Raw genomic sequence first — 23,384 nt, 5'->3', positions numbered from 1 at the left:
GTGGTGTCTGCAAAATAACATAGGGTTCATAGACAATTGGAAAAGTTTTTGGGGCAGACCTGACCTGTTGAAGACAGATGGCATTCATCCCTCCTGGGCTGGTGCTGCTCTTCTCTCTAGTAATTTGGCACATAGTCTTAGAGCTAAACCTTGACTCACTGGGGCCCAGGTCAGGAAGCAGACAAACTGAATAAACCACCCGTCTGCTAGCTGTCTCACGTCACCAGAGTCAGATACACATACACACACACACACGCACACACTGTCTCACGTCACCAGAGTCAGCTAAATCCCAGCACAGAGACGCTTTCACCTAGATATTATCACATAGAGACTGTGTCTGTTCCCCGAATTAGTAAATACAAAAAACCATCAAAACCATTCAACAGTAAAAATTTAATTGATGTCCAACAAATAAACAACAGATATAATATGGATAAAACAATTGATAAAGCTTGGGTTGCTGAATATTCGATCCCTTTCGCCAAAAACGCTTGTTGTCAATGATATGATTATAGATCATAACTTAGATGTGCTGTGTTTGACAGAAACCTGGCTAAACCTGATGATTACATTACTTTAAATGAGTGCACCCCCCGAGATTATTGTTATAAACATGAGCCACGTCTGAAAGGTAAAGGGGGAGGTGTTGCTGTAATTTATAATAATATTTTCAGTATTACTCAGAAGTCTAGTTTCAAATATAATTCCTTTGAAGTTTTGGTGCTTTATGTAACGCTGTGTAGTGTAAATGATAAATCCCTTCTGACATTTGTGTTGGCTACTGTATACAGGCCACCAGGGCACAATACAGACTTTATCAGAGAATTTGCTGGTTTTGTATCGGAGTTAGTATTAGCTGTAGATAAAGTACTAATTGTTGGTGATTTTAATATCCACGTAGACAATGAAAAAGACGCATTGGGATTGGCATTTAGAGACATTCTAAACTCTATTGGAGTTAGACAACACGTATCAGGACCCACTCATCGCCTTAATCATACTTTAGATCTAATAATGTCACATGGAATAAATGTTGATACTGTTAAAATTCTGCAGCAGAGCGATGACATCTCAGATCATTACCTAATATCATGTATACTTAATTTACCTAAGGCTGCAAAGCCATCCCCTCGCTTCAAATATGGCAGGACGATAACCGCTGCGACTAAAGATTGCTTTGTCCATAATCTTCCTCATCAGTTCCATCTCCTCAGCATTACAGATAGCCAAGATGAACTTGATGCTGCAACAGAAACTATTGACTCTCTCTTTACTAGCACTTTAGATATAGTTGCTCACCGGCGCTTAAAGAAGATTAAAGCAAATAATCCAACGCCGTGGTACAACGAGCACACTCGGGCCCTTAAAACAGCAGCCAGAAAAATGGAGCGCAGCTGGAAGAAAACAAAACTGGAGGTTTTTCGCAATTTGTGGAAAGAGAGCATGATTGCATACAGAAAGGCCATAAAAACTGCTAGATCTGCTTATTTCTCAACTCTTTTAGAAGAAAACAAACACAACCCTAAGTATTTATTCGATACAGTGGCTAAATTATCAAAAAATAAAGCTTCAGCTTCTGACGTTTGTAAAAAACACAGCAGTAATGACTTTATGAACTTCTTTACCAGTAAGAAGGGGTGTAAGAAAAATATCGATACACGTGAATATCGCTATATTATGTTTGGCGATACTGGATACTCGATTCTCAAAAACACTGTATCAATATTTATATATTTACATCCAAGATTCGTGGCTTTGTGTTCGGTTTAAACCACAGACTGTATAACACCCGACCGCTAGATGGCAGTGTTATCTCAGAACGTATAACGGATGCGGAGCCGGAGAAGCACAAGGTAAAAGCGCGTGAATCACTAGTGTTTACATTAGCAAACGCAGCTCTGAAGACGATAGCATTATTCCGCTCCTGCAGTACACAGAGCTGAAGTGTGGACTCATGTTGGCTTCAGCTATAAAGAAGCCACTAAGGAAATCGACAAGAATCATTTTGTTTGCAAAATAGGCCAAGTTATAATCTAATACTCGGGAAACACATTGAAACAGAGCTCGCTTAACATCCTGACGTCACCCGCGCTGCTGAGAAGCGTTTCGATGGAATAGACTGCACGCTTTCCTCTCAGTAACAAAATAAACACACTCCAAAACTGACAGCGGTGGCAGCAGAACGAAAGATAATAGCGATGTGGATATGATGACCAGCTCTGCAGTTCAGTACTTGAAATAGCACTTTATACAATAGACTGCTTTATAGAAAACAGCTTAACTGTATTAAATATAAAACAAACAGTCATTCAGTCATGAAATGGACTGCACTTCCTGTTGTTAATTAGCCACTGCTATACTGTGAACCTTTAAAACATTTACACATAAAGAATCCTGCAGTCACTTTACATTTCCCTTTACTCAGACTGCACAAAATAGTGATTAGTGATATAAATTATACTGTATTAATTAAATAAAATACTTTGTCTCGTGTTTTAGGCTTATGGTTGTGTTCTTTATTCTTGTAAATTATTAAAAATAATAATATAATAAAAAACACACAAAAAAGAAATAATCGCAATATATTACAATATATCGTATCATAACCACTGTATCGTGATACGTATTGTATCGCCAGATTCTTGGCAATACACAGCCCTACTAGTAAGATTGATAATTTTAGGAATAAAATTATAACCATGCAGCGTCTACAGTATCACTTCAGACAGAGCATTGTAGTGTCACTGAGGAAAAATTACACTCATTCACTACTATAGGAGGAGAAGAATTGGCTAAACTTGTAAAATCATCAAAATCAACAACATGTATGCTTGCCCCTATACCGACTAGGCTATTAAAAGAGATACTTCCAGAGGTCATAGATCCTCTGCTTAATATCATTAATTCATCTTTGACATTAGGATATGTACCGAAAACTTTTAAGTTGGCTATAATTAAACCACTTATTAAAAAAACACAACTTGATCCTAAAGAATTAGTCAATTACAGGCCAATCTCGAATCTACCGTTTCTATCAAAAATACTAGAAAAGGCCGTGTCTTCACAATTATGTTCCTTTTTAGAAAGAAATGGTATATGTGTGGATTTCCAGTCAGGATTTAGACCGTATCATAGTACTGAGACTGCTCTCATTAGAGTTACAAATGATTTACTCTTATCATCTGATCGTGGTTGTATCTCTCTATTAGTGTTACTCGATCTTAGCGCTGCATTTGATACTATCGATCACAATATTCTTCTGAATAGACTCGAAAATTATGTTGGCGTTAGTGGAACTGCTTTGGCATGGTTTAAATCGTACTTATCTGACCGTTATCAGTTTGTAGCAGTAAATGAAGAGATGTCACACCGATCACAAGTTCAGTATGGGGTACCGCAAGGCTCAGTGTTAGGACCGTTGCTTTTCACCCTGTATATGCTACCACTGGGAGATATCATTAGGAAGCATGGCGTTAGTTTTCATTCTTATGCTGACGATACTCAGCTCTATATTTCCTCACGCCCTGACGAAACCTACCAAATCACAATTAGACGTGCCGATTTTCGATAATACGATTTATCACGATAATGAATATGCACAATATTGTTATCGTGGGCACTTTAAAATATCGTAAATAATAATGAATTAACAATTTATAATTTTTTTATAATGCACTCAAGAATACTTTGCCCATCAACCGTATAAATGCTCAACACCGCTGTATTCTGCGTCAAAGGGACATGCGCTCAGATATAAACAAGCCCAACGTGCGTTTGCACATGACTGAACCGGTGAAGGAGACGCGCTGCTGAAGTGCCGCTCAGTGACAGCAGAGGGCGCTGATGAACCGGTGAAGGAGACGCGCTGCTGAAGTGCCGCTCAGTGACAGCAGAGGGCGCTGATGAACCGGTGAAGGAGACGCGCTGCTGAAGTGCCACTCAGTGACAGCAGAGGACGCTGATGAACCGGTGAAGGAGACGCGCTGCTGAAGTGCCGCTCAGTGACAGCAGAGGGCGCTGATGAACCGGTGAAGGAGACGCGCTGCTGAAGTGCCGCTCAGTGACAGCAGAGGGCGCTGATGAACCGGTGAAGGAGACGCGCTGCTGAAGTGCCGCTCAGTGACAGCAGAGGGCGCTGATGAACCGGTGAAGGAGACGCGCTGCTGAAGTGCCGCTCAGTGACAGCAGAGGGCGCTGATGAACCGGTGAAGGAGACGCGCTGCTGAAGTGCCGCTCAGTGACAGCAGAGGGCGCTGATGAACCGGTGAAGGAGACGCGCTGCTGAAGTGCCGCTCAGTGACAGCAGAGGGCGCTGATGAACCGGTGAAGGAGACGCGCTGCTGAAGTGCCACTCAGTGACAGCAGAGGGCGCTGATGAACTGCAGAATGCATCAGTTACCCCGGAAACCCCGCAAACAAACAAAACGTGTGTAGTTTTTAAAACAGCCATTCGTTTTTTGTAATCTCAATGTTGTTCATCACAGCACCAAATACTTAATACTTAAAGACTTAATAGGCTATTTATTTTCAAACTTAAACATTTTTATGTTTTAATCTGGACTACAACATGCCCTAATGATTAGAACTGTTCTAATTATTTGTTATTGTTCAGTAAAACTTTGAGATACGACTTCATTAGTCAACATGTTAAATCATTATTACCAAACTGAGAATGAAAAATACTTATAAAGAATTAATCATTCTATGTAATGTTAATTTCTTAGTTACTGTTTAATAACATTAAAATCAAAATAACTTTTTTAATGGACCTAAGATAAAACTAACAATGATCAGTATTTCTTAACTAACATTACCAAAAACATTATACTTTCTGTACCAAATGTAGCTGTTGCTCAATCTTAGTTAATGCATTAAATAATGAGACCTTATTGTAATTTGTAAGCCTACCTGTTGTTCTTTATAGCCTAATTCTTTTGCACTTTAATCTGTTTGAAAATTGTACTTTTACAGCTCTGAAAAAAAATCAGGAGACCACTTAACATTGATTTCTCATCGATTTCTCATTGTTTCTCAATGTTAAGTGGTCTCTTAATTTTTTTTCAGAGCTGTATATATTTTTGGTGCACTACTGTATTAAACATTCAGTTATTTTTGTTATTACAAAAATAGTTCTTAAAGCAGTTATGCTATAACAACCCTTTTTTTTTGCAACTTATTTCAATATCGTGATAATATCGTATATCGTGATAAAACTTCAGCAATTAATCGCAACATGAAAAATTTATATCAGTACATGCCTATTCACAAGATTAACGGGATGCATAGCTGATATAAAACACTGGATGAATAGTAATTTCCTGCAACTTAATTCAGATAAAACTGAATTTTTAATTATTGGACAGAAAAGCTCCACAAGTAGTAACCGAGAATACTGTCTAACACTTGATGACTGCTCTGTCAAGCCCTCGTCGTCAGTGAGGAACCTGGGTGTGCTCTTTGATACCAATCTTTCATTTGAAAGCCACGTTTCTAGCATCTGTAAAACCGCATTCTATCATCTTAAAAATATATCTAAATTACGGCACATGCTCTCAATGCAAAATGCTGAACAGTTAGTACATGCGTTCATGAGCTCAAGGCTAGATTATTGTAATGCTCTACTGGGTGGTTGCCCTGCTCGCTTAATAAACAAACTCCAGCTGGTCCAAACCGCAGCAGCTAGAGTTCTTACTAGAACCAGGAAGTATGATCATATTAGTCCAGTTCTGTCAACACTGCACTGGCTCCCTATTAAACATCGCATACATTTTAAAATCCTGCTTATTACTTACAAAGCACTAAATAGTTTAGCTCCCCAGTACTTAAGCGAGCTTTTAACCCATTATACCCCATCACGTCTATTGCGGTCTCTAAACTCTGGCCAGTTGATCATACCTAGAATATCTAAATCAACTGCAGGCGGCCGATCCTTTTCCTATTTAGCTCCTAAACTCTGGAACAGTCTTCCTAGCATTGTTCGGGAAGCAGACACACTCTGTCAGTTTAAATCTAGACTAAAAACACATCTCTTTACTATGGCATACACACAGAACATTTTTAACTCTCATTATTCAGATCCATTGACTGATTGTTAGGCTGCATTAACTAGGTCAGCCGGAACCGGGAACACTTCCCATAACACCTGATGTACTCGTTACATTATAAAGAGTGGCATCCACGCTAATGTTTGTCTCTCTGTTTATCCTGAGGTTTACTGCAGTCGGCCGGATCCAGGCTGTGTCCAGATCGGATGGTGGACTTGCGTCTGGACATGCTGACAAAGCATCCTGGAGTGTCTGCTGAGACCATGTCAATTGGTGTATTCTCTGCTTGGGCTTAATACATGGCTGCAAAAAACCTGTAACATGAATGGAGTGAACTTCATTGATAACTTCAATCTCTTCTGGAGTCAGAGACAACTGTTTACATCAAATGGCCTCCATCCAAACAAACTTGGTGCAAGAGTACTAAAGGACAATATTTATTTTTCCCTTCATCATCCTTCAGCTGTGTTTTAACCCACTCAACCTGATACAGAGTATGGAGGACCACAGGACTTCATTTCAGCTCCTGAATGGAAATTTGGTTGACACATCCCAAAAGGACAATGATAACACCACGCAGCCACAACAATTGCTCAAGGACACACTCCCAGCTGAGCCCTGCCCACAGAGCTCACTACAGACAGACTGTGATGGATTAGAACTGCTCCAAGATTCAGCACCCAAAGATGATTTTCTTGAAAATGGACAGCAAAGCCAGGACAACATACTTCAGCTTCCGATAACACCAGAGCAACAGCCCCTCTCACCGGACATGTCATTCCTCTCTCCAGCATCCCCGCATCTGGGCTTCTCAGAGAAAATGGAGGAACTGATTTTTGTTGGAACTAGACTATCACACTCGATTGCTGCGAGCCCCAAGATATCAACCAGAAAGTGTCGAAACCCCACAATCACCAAAGCCTGTGGGCCCAGCTCGCCCTCGCCCTCCTCCTGTGAGATTTCTTTGGTCACAACGCCAGGGCCCACACCCTCCTCCATCTGTTGTAGGTGAACCAAAAACATCTGATTCCAGCTCTCAGTGATGTGTTTTGGGTCCCCGCTATGATAACAGTACCTTTATCAAATGTTTACAAAACAAGTGGGAACCCAGTGTGCCTGCCTCTTTCTCTATCTCTGTTCTGTTACATGAAAGAAAGTCTAAGGCCCTGTCAGGCCGTTTAACAAACCAATATAATCTGCTGCCTGTTACCTGTCAAATTAGGATTAATGTGGAGGAAAAAATTAATACTGTTAAGTTAGCACTTTTAAACATCCGTTCACTTAAGAACAAATCATTTCTAGTCAATGACTTAATAACCACTAACAACCTAGATTTTTTGCTTCTAAATGAAACGTGGCTAGAAGAAAACTGTAGTGCAACAGTCCTCAATGAAGCAGCCCCTCCTAACTTTACTTTTATGAGTGTTTGCAGAGCAGTTAGGAGAGGTGGAGGTGTTGCTGCTCTTTTTAAAGATGTCTTTCAATGTAAGCAAGTGTCATTTGGTGACTATTTGTCTCTAGAATATCTGGGTATTGTGTTAAAAGGTTCTCCACGCATCCTGCTTATCATTGTTTACAGGCCTCTGAAATACTCTGCAGGCTTCACTGAGGACTTTACAGAACTGTTATCAATAATTTACCTCAGAGTTTGACTGTTTTGCTATTGCTGGGGATTTTAACATTCACATAGACAATATTGAACCCAGTTCAACAAAAGAGCTCATGACTGTTCTTAACACTTTTGATTTGACACAGCATGTAAATGGACCCACACACAATCGTGGACACACTCTAGATTTACTTATCAGTAAGGGTCTAAACATTTCATCGATTGTTATTAAGGATGTGGCACTGTCTGATTATTTCTGTATTTTCTTTGACATATCAATCTCTCCTGCCATTGAAGCTAGATCTGTCTCTGTCAAAAAGAGATGCTTAAATGAGAACACTAATGTGCTGTTTATGAAGGCTTTATCTCTAAAACCAAGCATATCTGCAGACTGTGTTGATTTTCTCCTCGACTCCTTTAACTCAAAAGTTAAGAGTGTAATTGATGATATTGCTCCTCTGAAAGTCAGGAAAAAGAGTGGTAAACAAAAGGCACCTTGGAGAAACTCAACAGCAGCTCAAATAATGAAAAGACAATGCAGAAAATCTGAACGCATGTGGCGGAAGACAAAACTTGTAGTCCATTATAACATCTATAAAGACACCCTTCATGCTTTCAATGTTGAACTAGGCACAGCTAGACAGACCTTCTTCTCAAATATTATAAACAGAAACATAAACAACACGCACACTCTTTTTGCTACTGTAGACAGACTAACAAACCCCCCCGAGTCACATTCCCAGAAATGCTCTCAGACAGTAAATGCAGTGAATTTGCTTCCTTCTTCTCAGAGAAAATCAAAAATATCAGAAAGGATGTGTTGATTGCCTTGAGTTGCTCTGGGGTCAGTCAGATCAGACCAAACCCTCAGAAAGTTACTATGTCTGATTTCGAAACAATTGACGGTAAAATTTTAGAAGACACAGTACAGCATCTTAAAACATCAACCTGCACCCTTGACGCACTCCCCACTTCTTTTTTCAAAAGTGTGTTTAACTGTTTGGAAGCAGATCTCCTAGAAGTGGTGAACTCCTCACTTCTCTACGGGACTTTTCCAACCACCCTTAAAACTGCAATAGTTAAGCCTCTTCTGAAAAAGAGAAATCTAGATAACTCCATACTGAGCAACTACAGACCAATCTCAAATCTGCCCTTCGTTGGCAAAATCATTAAAAAAGTTGTTTTCAATCAACTAAACAAATCCTTAAACTCAAACGGACACTTTGACAATTTTCAATCTGGTTTCCGACCGCATTACAGCACAGAGACAGCGCTCATAAAGATTATAAATGATATTCGCTTAAACACTGATACAGGCAAAACATCAATTCTGGTTCTACTCGACCTCAGTGCTGCATTCGACACTGTTGACCACAACATACTTCTAGACAGGCTGGAAAACTGGGTCGGGCTTTCTGGGATGGTCCTCAAATGGTTCAGATCATACTTAGAAGGGAGAGGTTATTATGTGAGTATAGGAGACCATAAGTCTGAGTGGACGTCCATGACATGCGGAGTCCCACAAGGGTCAATTCTAGCACCACTCCTGTTTAACCTGTATATGCTGCCACTGAGCCAAATAATGAAAAAGAACAATATTGCTTACCACAGCTATGCTGACGACACCCAGCTCTACTTAGCACTATCACCTAATGACTACAGCCCCATTGACTACCTGTGCAAATGCATTGATGAAGTTAACAACTGGATGTGCCAAAACTATCTTCAGTTAAACAAAGACAAAACTGAAATCACTACATTTGGAAACAAAGATGAAATTCTCAAGGTGAACGCATATCTTGAGGCTAAAGGTCTGATAACAAAAAATCAAGTCAGGAATCTTGGTGTGATTTTGGAGTCAGACCTGAGTTTCAGTAGCCATGTCAAAGCAATAACTAAATCAGCATACTATCATCTGAAAAATATTGCAAGGATTAGATGCTTTGTTTCCAGGCAAGACTTAGAGAAACTGGTTCACGCTTTCATCACCAGTAGGGTGGACTATTGTAATGGCCTTCTCACCGGCCTTCCCAAAAAGACCATTAGACAGCTGCAGCTCATACAGAATGCTGCTGCCAGGATTCTGAGCAGAAGCAGAAAATATGACCATATCACACCAGTCCTCAGGTCTTTACACTGGCTTCCAGTTACATCTAGGATCGATTTTAAAGTACTATTACTTGTTTATAAATCACTCAATGACCTAGGACCTCAATACATCGCAGATATGCTGATTAAATACAAACCCAACAGATCACTCAGATCAGCAGGATCAAATCAGTCAGAAATACCAAGAGTTCACTCAAAGCAACGAGAGTCTGCCTTTAGCTATTATGCCAGCCGTAGTTGGAACCGGCTTCCTGAACAGATCAGATGTGCTCCAACAGTCGCCACATTCAAATCCAGACTCAAAACACATCTGTTCAGCTGAGCATTTACTGAATGAGCTCTGAGCACTGTATGTCCGACTGATTGCACCTTATCTATGCATAATTTTTTTAACTCTTTTTATAACTTTTTTAGTTTACCTTTGTTCTTTTCTTTGGTTATCATATTATTTTTAATTCTCTTTACATTGTATTCTTTTTCTTATGCATATGTTATCCCTATTTTAATTCCTTTCTATGTAAAGCACTTTGAATTGCCATTGGGTATGAAATGTGCTATATAAATAAACTTGCCTTGCCTTGAATTTGCCTCACCGCCACATCATGCTCAATAAACCCGTCTCCGGCACAATAACTCAGATATTTCATGTATTCATACTGTTGTGTAATCGACCAACCATCCTAAATAAACCCGTCTCTGCGTGATACCCAAAATTTTGAATATTCCTATCTAATATGATTTATGACCTGAAGGGTTGGCAGATTAATAATTATACACTGTTTAATAATAGGCCAGAGGAGAAGTGGCACCCCGACTGAGTCTGGTTTCTCTAAGGTTTATTTTTCTCCATCATGCCTTGATGGAGTTTCGGTTCCTTTGGTCACCTTTGGCTTGGCTTGCTCAGTTGGGGACACTAACATTATGATCTAAGTTAGGGATGCACTGAATGTTCGGCAACCGAAATTAACCGAATAAGTAAAAAGGCCGAATAAATTTTGCAGAACAATGGCGTTTTTAATGACGCGATCAAATAGTAACCCGCGTAGAGTGAGAGTCGCGTGCTTTATGCAGCAAACATGTCAGCAGTGTGGAAGCACTTTAAAGTGTCAGAGAAAGACGCAAAAACGGCTGTTTGCAAACACTGTTCTGCTGAATTGTCCAGAGGGGGTGCATCTGCAAAAACGTACAGCACTTCAAGTTTAATTTATCACTTAAAATCAAGACACCCCGAACATCATGCAGAGTACGAGAAAGACACGGCGGCGGCCGCGGTGGCAACAGCAGCAGCGAAAAGGAAAGTAGCTACTCCCAGTCTGACACACACTGCATCTGTGGCTGACTTCTTAGAAAAGGCAAAAAAGTTTACCAGTGACAGTGCCAAAGCTAAAGGCATTACTAAAAAGATAATGGAATTCATCGCATTGGATGATCAACCATTCTCTGTTGTAGAGGATGTTGGATTTCGCAGGCTTATAGACCATATTGAGCCCCGTTACACCATGCCAAGTAGACGGTATTCTCAGACGTGTGCTTACCTGAGATGTATGACGTCGTTTCAACTCACGTCCATGAGCTCTTGGGTACAGATATTGCAGCCCTCAGCTTCACGACTGATATTTGGAGCTCGGATGTGAGCCCCACCAGTATGCTGAGTTTAACTGTGCAGTGGATCGACACAGATTTCAAGCTACAAAAGATTGTGCTTCACTCACAAGTTTAGGGTCCCATACAGCTGTAGCCATATCCGAGGCGTTCGCCAACATGTTTGACACTTGGCGTATTGACCGATCTAAAGTGCATGCGGTAGTCAGTGACAACGCAAGAAATATGGCTAAAGCCATGGAAGATAGCAATCTGAAAGGCATACGGTGTATGGCACACACAATTCAACTGGCGGTCAACGAGGGATTGTTGAGTCAGCGCAGTATAGCAGATGTGATAGCGATAGGCAGGAAAATTGTTGGCCATTTTAAGCATTCACCACTTGCCTATGCGCGCCTACAATCTATTCAAGAACAGTTCGGAATGCCACAAAAACGTTTCCAACAAGATGTGAGCACAAGGTGGAACAGTACATATTATATGCTGGAATATATATACAAAAGCGAGTCTTGGCTACATACATAGCAGATCATGACCTGCCCGCGACATTCACCGCATACCAGTGGGTGTTAATCGAGAACGTTCTCTCTCTTCTCGCCCCCTTTGAGCAGATAACAAAAGAGATAAGCTCATCTGATGCATCTGTGGCAGACATCATACCCTTACTTGCAGCACTAAAGCGTCTTTTAAACAAAGAGGCTGAAACAGACCACGGAGTGAAAACAACTAAAAGTGCGCTCTTAGAAGCTGTCAGCACACGATTTAGTCAGGCGGACTCAGAACCCCTGTACTGCATCGTGACTGTGCTTGATCCACGATATAAAGATCATTACTTGGATGAGGGGAAAAAGCTGCACACACGAGAAATGATCCAGGCCGAGTTGGATTTGGGAAAGCCGCTAGGTGATGGAGACGGTCAGGTGATGCACAGCGCAGGAGATGAAAACAGCGCAGAGAGTAAACGCGCTCGTACTGCAGATGAGCCGCGCACATGTTTCGCTGTCTGACATGTTCGATGAGATCCTCCAAGAGAATACCCCATTTGGAAGACAGAGGACAAGCTCAACCGCTCAACAGTTAGATAGTTATTGTTAACATGTTATCTCCCCTCTACTCTGTTCATCACGGTAAATGTGCTTCTACACTGTTGAATACGGCACGGTGTGCCGGAGGTTGGCGCATGAGCAGAGTGTAGAATCTGCGTGCAGGTGACGGTGATGGATGTTGTGTGAAACTTGGCCGTGCACTGAATAAAGTAGTACGAACTATAAACGTCGTGTTTATTTCAAGTAACATGGTAGCAGAGGATGGTTAAAAGATGGCAGCTAGTTATAAAGTTCCGCCGAAGTTTGATGAAGCCAGGCCCTACGAGTGTTGGAAGAATGAAGTTAATATCTGGATGCGGGTTACCGATCTCGATAAAAAGAAGCAAGCCCTTGCTGTCGCTTTGGGGCTTGAAGGGAGAGCCCGTGAAACAGCGATGGAAATACCTGCGGAAGATTTGGACAGTGATGACGGTATGGCAAAGTTGATTGCAAAGCTGGACGACGTGTTTCTTAAAGAGGAAAAAGATCGCGCGTATGAAGCCTATTCATATTTTGATGGCATAACGAAGAATAGTTCAGTTTCAATGGAGGACTACATAATTGACTTCGAACAGCGTTACAACCGGATAAAAAAGTATAGTATGACGCTTCCTGATGCTGTACTGGCGTTTAAGCTGTTAGACACGGCCTGTCTCGACGATAAAAGCAGACAGCTAGCATTGACGGCCTGCACCGAGTTGACGTTCTCCTCCATGAAGTCTGCTCTAAAAAGGATTTTCGGAGGGAAATCGACAGACTCGTTGAACGGAATACAAGTGAACCTGGACGTAGCGTTTTTCACAGAACAAAGACCACAAGGCAGGACAAGACGGAGCACAACTTTCCAAAGTGGACAACTAAAGCAGCCATTACCAGGGACTAATCCACTGGATAAGTTCGGTAAGAGATCCAGATGTGCTATTTGCCAGTGTACATTTCATTGGGCAAAAGACTGTCCCCACAAAAAAACTGAACAAGTAAGAGTAACTGAAGATGCAAATGTAGAGGAATGTAACATTACATTGTTTACAAAGGCAGCCATCTCAGATGCAGAGATATTTATGACTGAATCATTGGGATCAGCAATTATTGACACTGCTTGTACGCGTACTGTGTGTGGGGAGAAATGGCTGGAAAGCTATATTGAAGACCTCACCCAAGATCAATTGAGCCAGTTGATGCAAACAGAAACTCCCAGTTGCAGACCATTTCGATTTGGAGATGGGAATTTGGTATATTCCACAAAAAATGTGAAACTGCCAGCTAAAATAGGACTGACGAAATGCCAGATTGAAACTGAAGTTGTCAAGGTTGACATTCCACTTCTGCTGAGTAAAACATCCCTGAAGAAGGCAGGGACCATTTTGGACATGGAAAAGGACAGCGCAGTGATGTTCAAGCAATCCATTCCTCTTGAATTTACTAGTTCTGGACATTACTGTGTTGATATCAGAGACAAAGATTCTAAAAAAGGTCAAGCTGACATAGTCCTAACAGTGACAGAAAATATGCCTCCAGATGAGAAACGCAAAGTCCTTCTGAAGCTCCACAGACAGTTTGGTCATGCGTCAGCAGACAGGCTACAGAGACTCATTCACAGTTCAGGAAACAACGACAAAGAATGCTTTACTATTTTACAACAAATAGTATCCGACTGTGAAATATGCCAAAAGTTCAAAAAGACGAAGCCAAAACCTGCAGTGGGGCTACCCTTAGCTTCAGAATATAATGAGACTGTGGCAGTGGATCTGCACGAGTTGGAGCCAGGTGTGTGGTATCTTCACATTATCGACCACTTTACACGTTTCAGTGCTGGAAACATTGTTAAAACAAAGAAGTCATCTGAAATTGTCAACTCCTTCATTCACACTTGGATAAGTGTCCATGGCGCCCCCCAGAGGCTGTACAGTGACAATGGTGGAGAATTCAACAATGAAGAAATCAGAGACATGGCTGAAAACTTTAACATTGAGACAAAAACAACAGCAGGATACAGTCCCTGGAGCAACGGGCTACTTGAAAGACATAATCAAACGCTCACTGAAATAATCCAGAAGGTCAAACGAGAAAATGGATGTGACTGGCATACTGCCCTTGACTGGGCCCTCATGGCCAAGAACAGTATGTTGAACGTTCATGGCTACAGTCCATATCAACTAGTGTTTGGACAGAATCCAAACCTTCCTTCTGTATTAGTTGACAAACTACCTGCTCTAGAAGGCACTACAATGAGTACTAGAGTTGGAGAACACATTTCTGCGTTACATGCTTCTAGGAAAGCATTCACTGAAGCAGAGTCTTCTGAGCGGATAAGAAGGGCGCTACGCAAACAGCTCAGGCCCACAGATGACATGTATGTGACAGGAGACAAGGTATTTTACAAAAGAGTAGACTGTCCTGAGTGGAAGGGACCAGGGGTAGTTATTGGTCAAGATGGAGCTGTTGTATTTGTAAGACATGGGGGGACTCTAGTTAGAGTACATCAATCCAGGCTCTGCAAAATAAACACACATGATCAGGAATTACCGGATAAACAACCTGTGCAAGACAACAGTGAGACAGCAAGTGAAAAATTCAACTTAAACAATGGAGCAGAAAGCTCAGATGGTGAAGAAAACACAGACAGTGAACAGGAAAACATCAGCGACAATGAGGTGAATACAGGAGAAGTGGTTCATCCTAGTATGACACAAACTGAAACCGATCACAATGCTTGTGGTGACACCGTCTTTTCTGCTGGTGTAAAGTTAAAGACAGGACAGATTGTAACATTTATGAAACAGGATGGTAGTAGTCTACAGAGAGCCAAGGTTCTAGGCAGAGCAGGCAAAGCCTCAGGAAAATACAAAAACTGGTTTAATTTGCAACATATTGAACCTGATGGCAGTGATGGACAAAAGGAGCCAGTGGATTTGTCATGTGTTGATAATCTCAACATTGAATCAACTGATAGGGAGACTGATGTACTCATAACAAAAGACATTTCATTTGATGCAGCCAAACAGGAGGAAATTATGAATTGGAGCAAAAACAATGTTTTTGAGGAAGTTGATGATGCAGGTCAAAAGCGTGTCTCTACCAGATGGGTCTGTAGTCTCAAAGAAACTCCCAATGGCATTGTGCCTAAAGCACGACTTGTAGCCAGAGGTTTTGAAGAGCTCAATATCCACGAGCTGCAGAAAAACTCCCCAACCTGTGCTTCCGACTCTCTGAGGCTATTATTAGCAGTAATCTGTCAAAATAAGTGGCATGTCCATTCTATGGACATCAAATCTGCTTTCTTACAAGGTATGCAGTTGTCCAGAGAAATCTACGTCCGACCTCCTCCTGAAGCTGGAAAGGAAAATATTCTGTGGAAACTAAACAAGTGTGTTTATGGTCTTGCAGATGCATCGCTATACTGGTACAACAAAGTAAAAGAAATCATGCTGAGTACAGGTGGAAGAATGTCTCAAGTAGATCCAGCAGTGTTTTATTGGTTGGACGAGCAGCGCAAGGTTACTGGAGTACTCGCATGTCATGTTGATGATTTTCTTTGGGCAGGCTCAGAAAATTTCTCAACAGATGTAATCCCTATACTAAAGTCTGCGTTCCATGTTGGACGTGAAGAACATGAAAATTTCTGCTATGTGGGAATGGACTTTGTCACTATTAATGATGTAGTTCATGTACATCAGCATATATACATTGAAAATCTACAGCCTATTCGCCTGCAAGCAGCACGTGCTGTGCAGAGAGATGCCTCTCTTAATGAGACAGAAAAAGAGCAGCTTAGGTCAAAAATAGGACAGATACTGTGGGTTGCAAAACAAACCAGACCAGACATTATGTTTGATGCAAGCAGCTTAGCGTCAAACATAAAAGATGCTACAGTCCAGTCTATTCATGAGACAAATAAGGTCATTAGAAAGATTAAATCTGAAAAGGTGACTCTCAAGTTTCAGCATTTGGGAAACAATGATGCTCTCAACCTGATTGTTTTCAGTGATGCTTCCCTTGGAAATCTCCCTGATGGGGGCACACAAGGGGGAACATTGATTGGTCTCATGGGAGAAGGAGGGAAGTTTTCTCCTCTCTGTTGGCAATCTAAGAGAATTCGACGTGTGGTGAGGAGTACTCTGGCAGGGGAGACACTAGCCCTATCGGATGGAATAGATAATGCTGTTTTTCTGGCTACCCTCTTTTCTGAGCTCACAACTGGAAATGCTGAGCTCAATACTCCCCCCTTGATCTGTGTTACGGACAATCACTCTCTGTTTGATGCTCTTAAGTCAACAAAACAGGTCACTGAGAAACGACTTCAACTGGAAATAAGCAGTATAAAAGAGCTCATACAGAATAAAAGAATAAAGAAGGTACTCTGGTCAGACACAAAAACTCAACTCGCTGATTGTCTTACCAAGAAGGGAGCGTCTGCTCTGTTGTTATTGAAAGCACTCAGTGAAGGACGGTGGTGCTATTGAAAGTGCTCTGCTAAGGACGCTGGATACTTAGCTTAAAAGGGTTACATTCAAAAAGACTGAACACTTGCAGTTTTATGTGCAACAACTGTTTTATTTGTGGTAACTATTGACTTTGTTATATATGGTTTATATATCAAATTTTTGTTTTTTTTTGTTTGTTTAAAGTATAGGGAGATTGTTAACATGTTATCTCCCCTCTACTCTGTTCATTACGGTAAATGTGCCTCTACACTGTTGAATACGGCACGGTGTGCCGGAGGTTGGCGCATGAGCAGAGTGTAGAATCTGCGTGCAGGTGACGGTGATGGATGTTGTGTGAAACTTGGCCGTGCACTGAATAAAGTAGTACGAACTATAAACGTCGTGTTTATTTCAAGTAACAGTTATCTCTCAGAAGTCCCCATCCCCAGGAGCAATAACCCTCTCGAATTTTGGAGGACCAATCAAGGCCGCTTTCCCGACCTGGCGCAGATGGCACGGAGGTAGGCCACTTGTATGGGAAATGTTATTTATATTTTGGATTATGGTAACACTTTATAAGTAGTTTCTATTTTTTAACATTAACTAACAACGAAAACACATTATTAAACGCATTTATTAATCTTAATGTTAACATTTACTAATACAGTATTAAAATTAAGTATCAAATTTTTAATTTTTGAAATAAAAAAGTATCAAAAGTGGTAGGCCTATTGGTAAAAATTGTCAATGCACTTATACTAACATGAACTAAATATTTTGTATTATCTTACATTAACGAAGATTAATAAATACCATAACAAATGTATTGCTAATTGTTAGTTAATGCAATAATGTTAACAAAAGGAAACATAGAAAAATATTACTACCTATATTTTATATGGTGTATTTTGTGAAAAAAATTAACTATTTTCAGTGTAGTAAAATAGTAGGCCTACACTGGGTTTCAACCATTTCATTATCTTGAAGACATTGTTCGTTTTGAAATGAGCAACTGTCAGAAAACTGCAATAAAAATTTCAACTATTCTGCAGGTACTTGTCTGCTCCATGCACAAGCACCGACAGCGAGAGACTGTTTAGTGCTGCATCTCATGTCATCGATGAGAAGAGGAACCGACTTTCATGTGAGAAAGCAGAGAAGCTACTTTTCATTAAGAAGAACCTGCCACTTTTCCTGAAGAAGTAGGCTAAGTTATTTATTTGTTGTGGGTTCATCCACATTTTTTGCACTATTCAATTGTAGTTGTAGACATACAGAGTTACATTCCTTCAGCAGTCAGCTATAGGCCTAACATAGGCTATTCAAGAAGGGGGGCTTCAAAGATGGCCAAATAAAAATATATTTTATTTTACTAATTATTTATTTTAAGTTATGTTGTGCTTAGTTTGTATAATATCTGCTGAAATGTTAAAAAAATGTTCAGTGTTAAAAAAAATATTTTGAAATTGTATTTTTGTTATTTGATTTATTTCTCTGGAAAGCAACACAAAATAGTAAAAAAAAAACATTTTTACTATTTAAATATTGTAATGGTAAAAAAAATTGCCAAATAAATGGAAAAAAATGCTAAATACCGTGTTCGGTATTCGGCTGCGGCTTCGGCTTCGGCCAAGAATTTCCTTTCGGTGCATCCCTAATCTAAGTTATTCAACTAAATATAAATATACAAATAAAATGTATTAATTTGGTCATATTTAATTCTATAAACTATCCAAATTAAACTAGCCAAATCAAATTTTCTTGCAATGTTGTCCTGTTTAACACTGTGAAGCTGCTTTGAAACAATCGTCACTGTAAAAAGCACTATATAAATAAAGTTGATTGATTAATTGACTTTAGACACAGTTGCTTCAAGAAGATTAAAGAAAATAGTCCAACGCTGTGGTACAACGAGAACACTCGGAACCTTAAAGGACAACTTTGGTGAGAAATGCCCCTAGGGGTAATTAACACAAGTTTAGCAAGTAGATCGTTCTCTGGGATGAGTTTTCATGAAAATCAAATGTAAAGAGTTTTATCTCTAAACACAGATTAGCTTATAGCGCTTGTCTACGGGGCACAGGGTCAGTGAAATTAAACCGCTAGTTAATACCACTAACAAGGCTCAACATAGCCTCACACTAACACGGCAGCATAATGAGGATCCCTACATGCAAACCGAAGCATTGAGAACTTTATAAGTGTACAAACAGTTTAGTAAGAAGATACTTTATAAAGACAGTCGATTACGTGTTTACAGACGGCAGCCATCTTGGACAACAGTCTCAACGAGTCGAGCCACGAGCGCTGTGCTAAGAGATGAACTGTGACTGTGAATCTCATATGGGACGCCTTCTTCCCTTGGAGTAAGTCAACCATATATTTTAATAAACAGATATAATTCATGCATTTCCATGTAATTAGATTTCACAAACTTAATGCCTATCAATCAGCTCACTTAGCACAGCGTTAGTGGCTCGACTGGTCGAGGCTGTTTTCCAAGATGGCTGCTGTCTGTACCTTTACTTGTTATATGCCCCATACACTCGCGTTATAAGCTAATCTGTTTTTAGAGATAAAACTTAAAGGGGGGGTGAAACACTCAGTTTCAGTCAGTGTCATGTCAATCTTGAGTACCTATAGAGTAGCATTGCATCCTGCATATCTCCGAAAAGTCTTTATTTTTTTAATAATTATATAAGAAAGATGCGCTGTTCCGAGTCTTTCCGAAAAAAGCCGAGCGGGTGGGGGCGTGTCGTGTGAGCGGAGCTAAATAATGACGAGTGCGCGCCGCTGTTGTGTTGAGTCGAGTGCGTCGTAAAGCTGTGTCATCCCTAACAGCGGGAAAAAACTTTATTCAAACTAAAAATATGGCTTTTAATCAGATACAGCCATACATCTATGATCCGGAATCAGACCCAGAGGCTGCAGTTGAACAGGAGCAGCAGCAAAAACGACTAGAGCAGGACGTCTCTATGTGGTACAAGTTATACACTAACTATATAATATGCTTAGCGGCTTGTGTTATTTACATATTTATACTTGAATTATATCGTCGTATTTTTGTCTTTGAAGGTGTACATGTGGGAAGTGCAGTTGTGCACGTGTGTGTGTTTGTGTGTTTACGCGTGGTTTGTGTAGGCAGTAAGCGGACTAAAAAAAACACAGACATTTGAATCAGTCTCACTCACCGCCTGCGGTTCTAACGTTGGGACCTTTATCGTTGGGACTGCTCCATCCTTCAGCATTAGGCGATTGGAAAATCCGGCGTCGAGCTGGGCCTTGTTTATGAAACAGTCGGCACCGAAATGCAGCGAACAGATATAAACATTCGCGCAACTCAGTTGCTGATCCGGAAAAGCAAATTCCATCCACTGTTGCCTTACCGCGGGGTTTTGGGGAATCTGTGCAGGACTGTCTTGGTCTGGCAACCAAAAACGCACTTTTTTGGTGACATTGTTATGTGCACATCACCTGTCCAGCATCCTACAAGCCAGCGCTTTGATGGGCGTAGGCTGTTGCTTTCGCTCTCTCTCCCTCTCTCTCTCTCTCTCTCTCTCTCTCTCTCTCTCTCTCTCTCTCTCTCTCTCTCTCTCTCTCTCTCTCTCTCTCTCTCCTCCCTCTCTCTCTCTCTCTCTCACGCTCTTCCGGTAGAATTGTCCGTAAGGCCCATACAAGGAAATTCCGCCCCCATTAACGTCAAAGGGGACGCATGATCTCAAAAAACTTGCCGAAACTTATGACTAACCGGAAGTAGTATTTTTGACAAAGAAATACTCCCATCAAACGTCCACCTTAACTTTTGAAACTTTGTCTATGTTTAGTATGGGATTCCAAGTCTTTAACAGTGTAAAAAGATCAGTATGCATGAAACAGCATTTCACCCCCCTTTAACATTCGATTTTCAAAAAAACGCAACTTGATCCTACAAAAATACTAGAAAAGGCAGTGTCTTCACAACCATGCTCCTTTGAGAAATAAATGGTATCTGTGAGAATTTACCTCAGAAGAAAAGCTGTTTATTTCTAAGAGTAACTGATGATTGTGAGGTAAGTTTATTCTGTAAGTGTCTGTGTTAAACCGCAAAAAAGACTTGTGTCCCGCTTGTGTCTGTTTGACGTATTTAACTGCAGATAAAAATGTATAATCTCTATAATATAACAAATACTATAAAATATTTATTTCGGTGTTGCAAAGCTGAATTTTCATCAGCCATTACTTTTTTACAGGATTCTTTAGGTGAATAAAGTATCACAGATTACAAAAAATAAATAAAATTAAGCACAGCAATTTCCAACATTGATAATACATCAACATATAAGAATGATTCTTGAAGGACTGTGAGACTGAAGTAATGATGCTGAAATCTTTTACATCACCGAAATAAAGTATATTAAAAGTAGGCCAATATTTAAATAGAAAACTATTATTTTAAATTGTAATATTTCACAATATAATTTTTTTTACTGTCTTTTTGATCAAATAAATGCAGGTTTTTCAAAAACACTAAAATAGTAACGTGTCCATCTTTTGACCGTTACTGTATATAATTTCAATATAATAGGCCTATACAAAATTTTGTTCACTTGCTGTGTAATATTAGAAATCATGTTTTCTGCTACGAGTGAACATTATAGCAAACTTAACCCTCTGGTGCTCTTCAGTCATTTCTGACCAAAAAAATTTCTGTTTTAAAATTTTAAAAATCTCAGCTTCACCAGAATTATATGAAACTTGGTGACTTTTTTAGCATTAGGTATGTAAACACACAAAAAAATTGGGGTCATGATTCGAGCATGCTAATTGGTCATTAAAAAAAAAGTAACGTTCATTGTCTTCGGTCATAAATGACCGACCATAGGAAATGAATGGGAAATCGGCAAAAATACAAAAATTCTCTGAATATTTGTGTGTGCAATCTACAAATCGGCCACAATGCTGAAAAAAAGTACACAGCAGTAAAGGGGTGACACTCTAAAACATCAGGAGTGTGATATTGACACATCCACTCACACACACACGCACACTTATACACACACACACCTATGAAAAATGTAATCTATGAACCACATTTAGAATTTTTAAAAATCACAGCTTCATCTGAAAATTATAAAACTTGGTGACTTTTCTAGCATTAGGCATGTAAACACACACAAAAAAAATAGGGCATTATTCGGGCATACTAAGTGGTCATAAAAAAATTACTTCCACTTGTGCTCTTCGGTCAAAAATGACCCCCATAGGAAATGAATGGGAAATCTGCAAAAACACAAATATTTGCAGGATATTTGTGTGTACAATCTACAAATCGGCCACAATGCTGAAAGAAATACACAGCAGTATAGGGATGACACTCTAAAACATCAGGAGTGTGATATTGACACATCCACTCACATACATACGCACACACACACACACTTATACACACACACACCCATGAAAAACTGAACCTATGAACCACATTTTGAATTATTAAAAATCACATCTTCGTCAGAATGACATGAAACTTGGTGACTTTTCTAACATTAGGTATGTAAACACATAAAAAAATTGAGGGCATGATTCGAGCATGCTAAGTGGTTGTAAAAAAAATACTTCCACTTGCCATAGGAAATGAATGGGAAATCTGCAAAAACACAAATTCACAGAAAAAAAATCACCATTTCTAAAAAAAAGTAATAATATAAAAATAGTATTTGATTATTTTTATATATTTATTCAAATCCAGCTAAAAAAAAATATTAAATGTGTTGAAAAGTGAACTTGGGAATTCACAAGCCCCTCCATAGAGACCTCTAGTGGATTACACCCATGGTTGCATAATTTCTTAAATAATTCCAAAAGAGGGCGCTAATCTGTCTTCAGTTATTTATTTTTTTGAAGGCCTAGTCTCTATTTTAACCTAAAATACTGCAATTAAATTTTTTTTAAATAAAATGTTTTAAAAAATATATATTTTATCATTTTAAATGGCAAAAATAGACAATAATTATTGCATAAATATTAAAAAAATACCATCAAATCATCTCAAAATACAAAATTAAAAAGAAAAAATATTATTGAAGAAAAATAAATTGCATTGGTTTTACTGGGGTGGAGGAAGTTTAATTTTTAGGTGTCCGGTCACTTATGACCGGGAAGACAACCAATGTAACCCATAAACGAGGAGCACCAGATAATCCTGTTATCAGTATCCGCACAGATCCTTTCTGATGTGAGAATACATTTGAGATTTGAGAATCAATATGACCTGATACTAGCTCACCTTCTGCCTTTGGCTCTCACTTTATAATGTTGACTATATTCTAAATTATCTACAAAATATATATGTATTTTGTCCTGTTTCTTAGCTCCCTCTCTGCCACACACCTGGGACTCATTCATTATGCGACTCATTAGGTTCTTTTGTTCTCTCAGGTGTGAATCTCAGCATTATTCATGATCGTTCAAGCATCTTCACACACAGGCTTCGTAAACAAAGTGTTTTACAAATCTTAAATCAATATTT

The 23,384-nt window shown here is 39.7% G+C and overlaps 1 protein-coding gene across 2 annotated transcripts in view; it reads right to left on the bottom strand.

The window, feature by feature from the left end:
- LOC137074906 (E3 SUMO-protein ligase RanBP2-like) overlaps positions 1-23,384 on the bottom strand; it is an 85,158-nt gene that overhangs the window by 58,616 nt on the left and 3,158 nt on the right. The gene's annotated exons all lie outside the window — the stretch shown is intronic.

The sequence above is a fragment of the Pseudorasbora parva genome, chromosome 5 (assembly GCF_024679245.1).
Source record: "Pseudorasbora parva isolate DD20220531a chromosome 5, ASM2467924v1, whole genome shotgun sequence".
Classification (NCBI taxonomy): domain Eukaryota; kingdom Metazoa; phylum Chordata; class Actinopteri; order Cypriniformes; family Gobionidae; genus Pseudorasbora; species Pseudorasbora parva.
This window is presented reverse-complemented; position numbering and strand designations above follow the sequence as displayed.